The sequence below is a fragment of the Cheilinus undulatus genome, linkage group 13, assembly GCF_018320785.1.
Source record: "Cheilinus undulatus linkage group 13, ASM1832078v1, whole genome shotgun sequence".
NCBI lineage: Eukaryota > Metazoa > Chordata > Actinopteri > Labriformes > Labridae > Cheilinus > Cheilinus undulatus.
The window spans coordinates 7,920,997-7,932,571 of record NC_054877.1 but is presented as its reverse complement, the minus strand read 5'-3'; positions in this window follow the sequence as shown (position 1 = coordinate 7,932,571).

Below are 11,575 nucleotides of genomic sequence, written 5' to 3'. Positions count from 1 at the left end.
CCATCCATTCATTCATCCATCCATCCATTCATTCATCCATCCATGGTCTTTTTTGTCTATCTATCCATCCATCCATCCATCCATCCATTCATTCATCCATCCATCCATCCATCCATCCATCCATCCATCCATCCATGATCTTTTTTGTCTATCTATCCATCCATCCATCCATCCATCCATTCATTCATCCATCCATCCATCCATTCATCCATCCATCCATCCATCCATGATCTTTTTTGTCTATCTATCCATCCATCCATCCATCCATCCATCCATCCATCCATCCATCCATCCATCCATCCATGGTCTTTTTTGTCCATCCATCCATCCATCCATCCATCCATCATCCATCCATCCATCCATCCATCTATTCATCTGTTCATGAATCCATCCATCCTTCCATCCATCCATCCATCCATCCATCCATCCATCCATCCATCCATTCATTCATCCATCCATCCATCCATGGTCTTTTTTGTCCATCCATCCATCCATCCATCCTACCATTGCAGACCAGTATTGTTATTCTCTCCCTTTATTCACCATGTGAGTTAAATCCTGACATCCTCTATCCTTCAGGAAGATCACAGTGAACAGTCTGTGAATTTAAATTCAGATAATTGGACCTGAGGGTCGCATTCATTGGCCCTCCAGCCTTGTTCTCCTTTCACTTACATCAGAGCTCAAAAAGGAAATGACTTCTTCCTCCATCTCTTTCCAGTCGCTGTGCTAATTGAAAGCTGAAAGCATGAATGTGTTCAAAAGATGCCACATTTTCATCAGCGGACAACCTGTCCAATTTCAATGGACGACAAATCTCATTTAAAAATTAAATGAAGATGAGCCACAGAGGATGTTTAATACAGGATGATTATGCACATCTTTACCTTTGGTTTCATCCTGCAGTTCAATCACAGGATGAGATGACGCACAAATCAAACTATGAAACATTAACACATTCATTATTCAGATTACTGTCAGTTCTTGATGCATCACAGAAAACTGAAGGGAATGTTTAACTGCTCTTTACATGCAACACAATCACCTGCAGCAACTTCAATGAGCCATTAACATGCTGCTGAAATGACAGCCATCATATTTGTGGCTAGTAACAACAATCTGCAAATGAACATGACAGTAGAGGTTAGGAGGTAAAAGGCCAAAACAAACCTGATTACTGTCAGTAGTGATGATTTTACAGTGAAGACTCCACACGTGAGATTTCACGGAAACTCGTGTGATTAAATGTGACTTCAAACATGGAGGACAACCAAAATCCCAAGCTTGATGTCCTGAAGTGATAGAGTTGCAGCAAAAATAAAAAAATAAGGAAAAGTATATGGGAGATATCCTGGCTGAGATGAAAAATAGTTAAGGCCAAGGCACCATCCTACGAGAGAGGACCCTTCTGAAACTGTAGGCATTCTTCTTTTTGTTGTTTTTCCATCAAAGGAAACGTTAATTTGGGGACCCTAACATGCTCAAAAATTCCCCAAACTTTCCAGAAAATTGCCCCCCAGTGAAAATGCACTTATTTTAGTGCTTTGGTGCAAGTCCACAGAACAGGAGCCCTACTGGGGCCTCAAACATCAAGGTAAGAGCTACAGGAGTGAAAATCAGTACACATATCCATCAGAAAAAGTCTCTTGAGACCTATATCAAAAATGTACAGGAAGCACACTGTAAACAGCTAAAGGTCAAATTTTGATGTGTTTCCTTTTGATAAGATGGAAGATCAAAAGTTGTCCTTGACTTGAATTTTCACCACAAGTTGTGGCTGTGATCGGGGCCCAAAGTTGGACTGTTTTAATACTTTTTATGCAGTGTACCAACACCAATAATACCAAGGAGTACTTGCAATTAAGCTTGAATTACACATAGCACATTGTAACATTGAATTTCCTTTGGAAATTTATCCAGCCTCATTCAATCATCCATCCATCCATCCATCCATCTCTCCTCTCCAGCCCCACCCTTTCTTTTAACATGTATGGTTGTTTGAAGCACCAAGCAGAATTCAAATGCTTCAAAAAGAAAAACAGTGGGTGATATACAGTGTTTTTATTCCATCAATTTTGCCTCAATGCAGTCAGACTGTCCATTCTTTAATGACTGTTCTTACACCCACAGATTTCGGCCCTCAATACAACCACTCTGATTAAGCTTTCCTTGCACCGACCACCAGCCCCTCCTTGTTCAACTCCTCCTCCTCCTTCTCTTCATGGCGACAATCGATTCAGCAGAGTCACGGATCAGAGAGCGAGCTCACCAAAGCCTCTCTTATTGATTGGAGCCCCCCTGTCATGTTCTGAAGTCAATTCAGTGTTGACCTATAAGAAACAAGTTGCCCACGCAGTAATCATGGATCAGAAAAATTTTTATTGCCTGGTAATAACATGGTTAGAGAGAGCAGCCTCAGAGGCTCAGAAATCTCTGCTGAGCTGCAGTCTGATGAGAAATGTCTCCAGGAGAAAAGCTGCAAAGCTGACATTGAGTCTCATCCAAACAGCCCTTAAGGATGAATAAAGTTCTGTTCATTGTACAACTGTAAAAACACTTCAGTTAGACACTAAACTTATCTTTGGGAGAGTCCAGTTTAATTTGGCTTCATTTGGAAAGGCATGTCAGCTTCGGTGTTTTCCTCCTTAATAAAGAGTGGTAGAGGTGGAAGTAGGAGTCATCCTGGCTCATTTTGTAGGTTTTTATTTTGGGTTTCTGCTATTTTTACTGTATTCAACAGCAGTGCATTTTATAAAGATGCTCAAATAGCATCACTCGCCTGAAATGCTTCATTCAATCTTCAATAATCACAGCCAGTGGGCTGCATGTACGAAGGCTCTGTGTTGATGCAAAGGTGTATAACCATCAACCTAGAGTGCAGGAGTACAGGGTGATCAGCAGCAAGCATCTGCAGAAAAATGTTAACACAACAACATCTGAAGTTCAATTTCTTACAAGAAACCTCACTCAAATAGAGCACTGATGTATCAATGGAAGACAGGCCTGGAGTGGTTAATCTGGAGAACTGTGAGAATTCCTGGTGGGCCAGGCTAGTACTTGGGCCAGTAAGGGCCGGTCTAGAGTGACAATAAATAGGCTGCACTTGGATGGACAGTGTTGGAGCACTCACTAGCTGGGTTTCCATTACAGTTTTTTGCAAAATAAAAGCAATATTTCTAAATTTCGACAAAGTACAATGTCGCTTTGAATGTGTTTCCATTGACGAGTGTTTCGGGCACGAGCCTTGCAATTCTCGTAAAATCTCATGTCGCAAGTATCTGCTGCAAGGAAGCTGGAAGCTCAAAACCTGTTGCGTGTTGGTACGGTTATGATTACATCAACAGCAGCTGCCTTGATAATTCTAAACAAAAGACAAAGGTAACGGAGGATCGTGCTCAGGCAAAGTCCGTATGTATGACAAAAGCCACGAATAAGGGTATAAGTATGATGTTAAGTCCACACGGGTACACACATACCATGTTGTCGCGGAGTGAACTGGTCATGTGACACCTTACGTCACATTCTGAGACCTGTAAATGTGGAAAAAAGTGGTTCCATTGCCCTTTTGCGATATACTTCTATATCAAAATATCCGAAAAACCTCACAAGGGTGTAAAAACTTTTTAGCGATATTTGAGAGGTTTTTTTGAAATTCAGGTGTTTCCATTGCCAGTTTTTTTTATTGCGCTATTTAGTTTTTGTGCATTTCTAAAGGTAATGGAATGCAGCTGTTGTTTGAGTTACATTTCCTTTTCTCGCTCTCTCTCTCTAGCTGAGTTTCCATTACCCTTAGAAATGCACAAAATCTAAACAGCGCAATAAAAAACTGGTTATGGAAACACCTGAATTTCGAAAAACCTCTCAAATATCATAAAAAAGTTTTTATGCTCTCCTGATAAGGTTTTTCGTGCATTTCGACATAGAAATATATCGCAAAAGTGTAATGGAAACACTTTTTTCCACATTTACAAGTCACGGGCTTCTGTCTCTCTCTCCCTCTCCCTGTATCTCCCATCTCAGTCTGGTGGAACAACCTTCGCGCTTGGTCAGGTAGACCCAGTGTGTGAACAGCTGTGCATGACAAAATTGGTTCCAGTATCATAAATGTTTATACCTGAATGCATTAATAGACGTTACAATTAATTTATCTTCAGTGAAGGGGTGTGGTCTAATCTGAGCCACAAAACTCCAGGGCTGAAAGTGAGTCCAACTCCAGCCCTGATGGACAATCCTCAGTGCAGTGATCATCAGCTGGTGCCCCGAGGCCCACGTAAGGCCCCGCACATCTTCCCATCCTCCCCCTAGAACATTATTAAATTCAGAAACATGAAGAGGCAAAAAATAGGTTGATGCATATAAGACATTTTTTTAAAATTCCCTACAGCTATTAAAAAAGCCCCCAATCAGCTGTTTTGATTGGGGGCAGCTTTGGACATAAGCTGCAGGTCCCAACATAATTCTCCTGGGCCGGTAAGGACACAGCCTTTCATTGGCTATAGAAAAACTATACACTGGTGCTAAATTAAAGTCTGACCCAGTCCTGGAACTAGCTAACCTGACAGGCCAGATGGATGTGTTTCACACATCCATCTGGTAAACCTCCCATAGACGGTGTTTGGGAAAGGGCAGAGCCTTTGAATAAAAAGATTGGAGGGTGATTGGATAATTATTCTGTCACATCTTCACAGGCCAATCAGAGCAGCATAACACAGGACGTTGTATGTGTGCGCCGCTACAGAGGAGTAAACTCCAAGGAGAACTGCATATGTGAACCATGGTGACTGTAGACATGTCAGTACACGATTTCAGTCATTTTTGAAAAGAAAACAACTCACTGCTATTCTTTGTTCTTCTGTTAAAAGAATGAAGTTCTGGAAAAACTTACACTTTAGCAGCATCCATGCTACTGCCTTCTGCCATTAATGCACCGGCCTCTTGTTGCTGCTTGCTTACAGTATGTCACGACTCCGCCTGAAAATACTGCCTCTTACTCCTGATTGGTCCTGTCAGTTTCTAACCAGGCCCGACTGGTTCAGATGGGAAATTTGCAAGATGGATTCACCAGCAGGAAACAAGGGAACAGGCAAATTAATCTGCTTTGCAAGGTTAGGAACTAGCTAGGTGGATAAGGGTTACACTCCATCATTGCCCCCTTTCAGTCGTCCACTTCCTGTTAATCTGGTGAAGCTTAAAGCTCTTATATCTGACATTCCTAAAACTAATATAGCAATGTCAAATCAACTTTACATTAAAGAGAGTGAAGTCCTTTTGGGTTTTTTTTTTTTTTTTTTGCTTGAATTCAGCTACAAATAAAAGACCGCATATACCAGATTTTTCATTCATTTTTAAAGGGGTGTAGATGGGAGTCTTGTCTCTTAAGACTGACATAATTAAAAAAGCTGATAACAGAGCTTTAACCCCTTTCTTTGATGGAGTAAAGTTCCTCTCTCCAAACCCTAACAAAGACAGAAACACAGGCTCAGACAGGCTGGAATATAACACTTAATGCTGCTACATTTCCTCGTCTCTTCTGAGTCACTGAGCTGAATAATTGTCGGCCTGTCAGACTCGTTTACATACTGAGAGCATTTCTTGGGAACACGGTTTAAAAAATGTAAAAACAACAAGAGGCGTGGGCGACAATTTCAGCTAAAAGCCTTGCGATCCGTCTCTCACATGCATAATGATGCTGGATCCTCTAAAAGTGTGAAAATAGAGCTGCTGTGTACTGAACCGAGTGTGTGAATAATAATGAGCGAGTGATACAGCCGAGAAGTCCGGATCAATGCGATAAAGGATGCAAACGGCACTGTGTGGCCCTCTTTGGTTGGTTACAGCTCAGACAGATGTAAATATACCTTTATGAACAGAAATAGTCTCTGTCGGTGTTGATTGGCTTGTTTAGCAGCTCACAGAGCTCAGGAGAGGATCACGTCAGCCTGAATCTACCTCAGTGATGAAGGGAAACCAGAAAATGCAGATTGCAGCAGTTGCTTCTAAACTGAATAAACAAAACAAGGCAAAAATGCACATGCAAGGAGAATGCAACATTTCACTGTATGATAAATACAACATTTTAGTGGTGTCTGATTTCTACGGATGTGCACTAGTGGAGAGATATGGGCCTCAGAAGAGCCTGGCCTGAACTGTTAAAGGTTCGGTTCCTTGCTCAGAGGGTTTTTCGTCAGTACTCAGGAGGTACAGTGCCACCAAACTGATTTCCAGACTGAACTACTGTCGCTCTAAATGTGGTGTGAGAGCTAAAACAAAGAAGCTTGTCAGCGGAAAACTAAAACTCAGCAACTCAGCGAGGATCCCAGAGAGAGAGAGACATCAGACAGAAGCAGAAGAAACAGAGGAACACAGTGATTTTTATCTCTCACCTCACTGACGGCTGAAAAAGATAACAGAAGGTGGATTTCTTCTGAATCTTCTTAAGAAAATCTCCGCCATTTAAGCTATTTATTTTCACTGCCCCCTGATGGGAGAATTAAACGTTTATGTTGGAATTAAAACTCTCTGAATCTGCATTGTGGCTGTTGAAAATGTTCCTTTTCATGTTTTTGGATCTGTGTTTAGCAGCCTGAAAACAAAAGAGGGAAAAGCGTCCTTCCTTCTGTCTCCTCACTTGTTGTTCGTGGAGAAGCTGCTTCAAAGAGCTCTTTTACATGATCCTGGCTGAGAGTCTCTTTCTGATTTGAATAACAACATATATACTACTTTGGTCCCCGTCTATTTGGAGTAAAATTCGCAATGCTTGCAAAGTAATATTTTAAGAGTTATTTTTACTCAAAAAAGTGTTTTTATTAAACTCCAAATGACGATTATGTACTCCATGATGAACAAACAAAAACTCTGAAAGTAACACAGAACATAGTTTACCTATTACAGAGCTGTTTTAACTCAGTACAGTGTTGTTTTTGATTCTATTAGATTTCCATACAGATTTTTATCAGTCCTTATAGAAATGTGTCCAACTCATTATAGAATAGTTTCTTCTCCATGTGGAAATTGTTAATCCTTTATGTAGAGCTGCATCCTCCTCTAGATAGGTTGTTGCTCCTCTTTAGAGTTATATTTTACTCTACATAGACAATTATGCTTACTTTCCACCTATAAATGGAGGACCAACAAAACAAGTTTTTGCCTGTATGTAGATGTTAGACTTAAGGCTCTGATATTTAAGAAATAATTGTGACAAACATCTGACATGACCCAGGAGCAGAGCACGAGTTGAGGTAGTGGGGTTTAAGGAGTTTATTTGACAACATAATGCAAACAATGGTGATTGTACTGGATGGTGGTTGGGACCAAAAAAAAGAAGAGGACCAAGTAGAAGTAGACAATGCAACAACCCTGCTGAAGAATCATTCAAAGTTTGAGGGGTGCCAGGTTACCTGACAGAGGGGTTGCAAGGTCTGTGGGACTAAACTAAGCCTGATGGTCGATAAAAACAAGTTTGGAACCAACCTAATACCAAGGCAAATGGTCAATATAAACTAGCCCAGGACCAGCCCAAAACCAAGGCCGATGGTCGATAAAACTATCTCAGGACCAGCCCAAAACTAATGTCAGGCTAAATGGTCGATAAAAATTAGCCCAGGACCAGCCCAAAACTAATGTCAGGCTAAATGGTCGATAAAAACTAGCTCAGGACTGGCCCAAAACCATGGCTCATGGTCAATAAAAATTAGCCCAGGACCAGCCCAAAAGCAAACCCAATGATCGGTAAGAACTATCTCTGGACCAGCCCAAAACCATGGCCAATGGTCAATAAAAAACTAGCCCAGGACCAGCCCAAAACCAAGGCCGATGGTCGATAAAACTATCTCAGGACCAGCCCAAAACTAAGGTCAGGCCAAATGGTCGGTAAAAACTAGCCCAGGGCCAGCCCAAAACTAATGTCAGGCTAAATGGTCGATAAAAACTAGCTCAGGACTGGCCCAAAACCATGGCTCATGGTCAATAAAAATTAGCCCAGGACCAGCCCAAAAGCAAACCCAATGATCGGTAAGAACTATCTCTGGACCAGCCCAAAACCATGGCCAATGGTCAATAAAAAACTAGCCCAGGACCAGCCCAAAACCAAGGCCGATGGTCGATAAAACTATCTCAGGACCAGCCCAAAACTAAGGTCAGGCCAAATGGTCGGTAAAAACTAGCCCAGGGCCAGCCCAAAACTAATGTCAGGCTAAATGGTCGATAAAAACTAGCTCAGGACTGGCCCAAAACCATGGCTCATGGTCAATAAAAATTAGCCCAGGACCAGCTCAAAAGCAAACCCAATGATCGGTAAGAACTATCTCTGGACCAGCCCAAAACCATGGCCAATGGTCAATAAAAACTAGCCCAGGACCAGCCCAAAACTAAGGTCAGGCCATATGGTCAATAAAAACTAGCCCAGGACCAGCCCAAAAGCCAACCCAATGTTAGATAAAAACAAGCCCAGGCCCAAATAAAGGAGTTAATCACACTATTTTGAGTAAAATATTTGTAAACCTAGAAAAATGACTCCCCAGATTTTCCTGTGCAGCCTCTCTCCTCTCTGTTTGTCAACAAATGCATGCTGCCTCTGAAAAGCAGACCGTGCATGAATGCAGTTGTACTCGGAGACTTTCAGAGGGCACTAAAGCACCCCAAGCTGAGTTCTCCCATGATGTTTCTTTGAAATGGATTTTTAAGGGCCAAATGATCAGAGCAGGAGAGAAGTATGTCAGTGAAGTTGATTAAACCAGTACAAAAAAATATGAATAAATGATGGTTTTCATATCTGCAGTGGGTCTGTTAAAATCAGACTTCTTCTCTCTTTGATCACAGCTTTTGAAGCTCTGCCATGATGTATTTACTCATTTTAAAAAGTATCTAAAAATACCGGTTAAAAAGAAAGGGAGCTGCTCTCAGGTGTCTGATTTAACGCCTGAAATGAACATGTCTTATCGGGTTTCTTCCACAGAAAGGAAAATGTGTTAAATAGACTTCAGGAGCATTAAGTTTCATCACATCCAGTCATACAAATTTCATCAAATACATCATATTTTATCTCTGGTAAAGACGGTTGATGAAACTCTCAGACACACACTTAAACCGTTTCTCTGTGAAGTTAAAACTGACGATGCAACCGTCTGGATTTGATCGGTAGAAGTGGGTTATTCTTCAAAATGAATCATCAAAGCTGAAACGAGGAGTCCTTCATTAAAAAACCTCTTTAGAAATAGAGATAAAAGAAAAAAGTCTGCAGTCCAGGGCTGGAAATGATGTTTTTTACTGCAGGTTTAAGTACAATGAGAACAATCGTCACATCAGTTAGACTGTCTTCATTCACTCTTTGACTTTTACCATGAAAAGTAATTCATTAGTATTCATAACAGTATGAAGTGACAAAAAATACTCTGGACTACTTCTAGGCTCTCACAGCAAATAAAAGCCAGCCAGCAGAAAAGATTGTTTCACCATTTTACGATAAGCTTCATACAACAAACCAGCTACATCTCCTCACACTGAAGTTGCCAAAATGTTCCTATCTAAGGTACAGAACCTTGATGATCTCCTGTGATTTATGTTTCTAAGGTTTATTTTGTGTGCTGGCTCTATAAACCGGCCCCACTAAGAGTTCAATGATCAGCCCACAGAGCCACCCTAGGGGGGTTGGTGTGGGTCATGTTCCATTTTCTCCCATCATCTTCTGGTTATCAGAGGTCGCGGTGGCAGCAGGGGAAGTAAGTAAACCCAGATTTCCAGTTCCTCCTGGGGGATTCTCCTAGGCTAAATGGGACACAGTATAATCCCTCCAGTGAGTTCTGGGTCTGCCCTGGGGTCTTCTCCTCACAGTTGGACATGCAGAAGACCTCCACAGGGAGGCGACCAGGAGGGATCCTAATCAGATGCCCGAACCAGCTCATCTGGCTCCTTTCAACATGAAGGAGCGGCAGCTCTACTTTGAGATCCCTCAGCTCCTCACCCTATCTCTAAGGCTGAGCCCAGACACCCTCCTGAGGAATCTCATTTCATCCCTCGCACTTTCACATACATTTCTTCTTCAATATGACAAAATAATAAAGGAAAACAAAATGTCAGTTTTCTGTGTAGAAAATACACCTGATGATGTGCTGTTTTTATTGGACAGCGAATTAAAAGAAAGTATTTAGTAGGAGATAAGCAGGCCTGAGCAGTGCTGGTCTGACGTGCTGGAAATGCTGGGATGCTGGATGAGTCTGGGCGACGGCAGCCTCCATGACAAGACACGTCCCATCACAGTTATGAAAATTAATAATTTGCCCATCTGAAAATCTTAGGAAACACTTTTCACGTTCATATAGTTCAGAAAATCTGAATATTACACCTTTAATCAGCATTAACTATACTAGTTTAAACAACTGTACCTCACCCTATATCACATACTGTACATATTAATATCTCAATATATCAGTTACAGATTCCTCTTAGTCCATCCATCCATCCATTTTCTTCCGTTTATCCGGGGGTTGGGCTGTGGTGGCGGTAGGCATCCTGTCCCCAGCGACATTTTCCAACTCCTCCAAGGATTCCAAGATGATCCCAGGCCAGATGAGACAACCAGCCGGAGCCTCCTTCACAGCACCTCAGAGTAAACTTTCCCTGGGATGCTGAGTAGTGTGATACCCCAACATTTGGAGCTCACCCTCTGGTCCCCCTCTTTGAAAATGGGAACCACCACCCCAGTCTGCCACTCCACTGGTACTGTTTAAGTAAAATGGAAAATAGCCTGGGGCCTCCAAATCACTTCCACCTCTGTTCATGTTAACAATGAGCTTAAATTTCTGACAATTCAACAAGATGAACTGTTTCTGTGATTCTTTTATAATGAAATAAAGATTTCTGTTTTACTTTTAAAAAAGCTGAAGGTATAAAATCAAATGTAAGTCCATTATGAAAAGAGGTATTCGTCTTTTACACTGAGGCGCTGTAATCCTGCAGATTCTTCTTGCAGTGTGTCGCCCCCTTGTGGACACTTAAAGTAAAAAAAGAGGAGCTCAGTGTGAACAAACGAGATTGAATGAACAGTTTTTAATATGTGGATGCTGCTGATACAGTCCTGTTGTTGATGAATGTGCAGCTTTTAAAACATTTAACTGTGAATTCCTGAAGTGTGATTTAATCCCCAAAACTTCTTAAACTCCAACCCACTCTCCATAAACAGCTCAAATGCCTTTATTTTCACAGCATGGTTTTTGAGATCTGGTTCTCCACTGAGATGATTTTCCACTTTTGCATAGAGTCGTTTCCTGCAGAGATGTCAACATAGAAATTTACAGCATATGGCACTGGATTTAAATATGCTGATATATGACAATACAGACGTTGTAACTGTTATCCTCTGACTCCACATGTGATGTAAAACATCATGTTTTATCAGATTACATGTCAGTCATATTCCCTGAATAAGTTTCCCTTCAGAAATGAAACTTGAGGACACGGATGAAGGATGAACAAGCAGGTGAAATCCTCCCCTCAGAGCTCCATGTTGGTTCCTCTGATGTTCCTCTGAGGTCCTCTCACCCAGCCCTCATCCACAATATTGGTTTTAGACTCTAGGTGT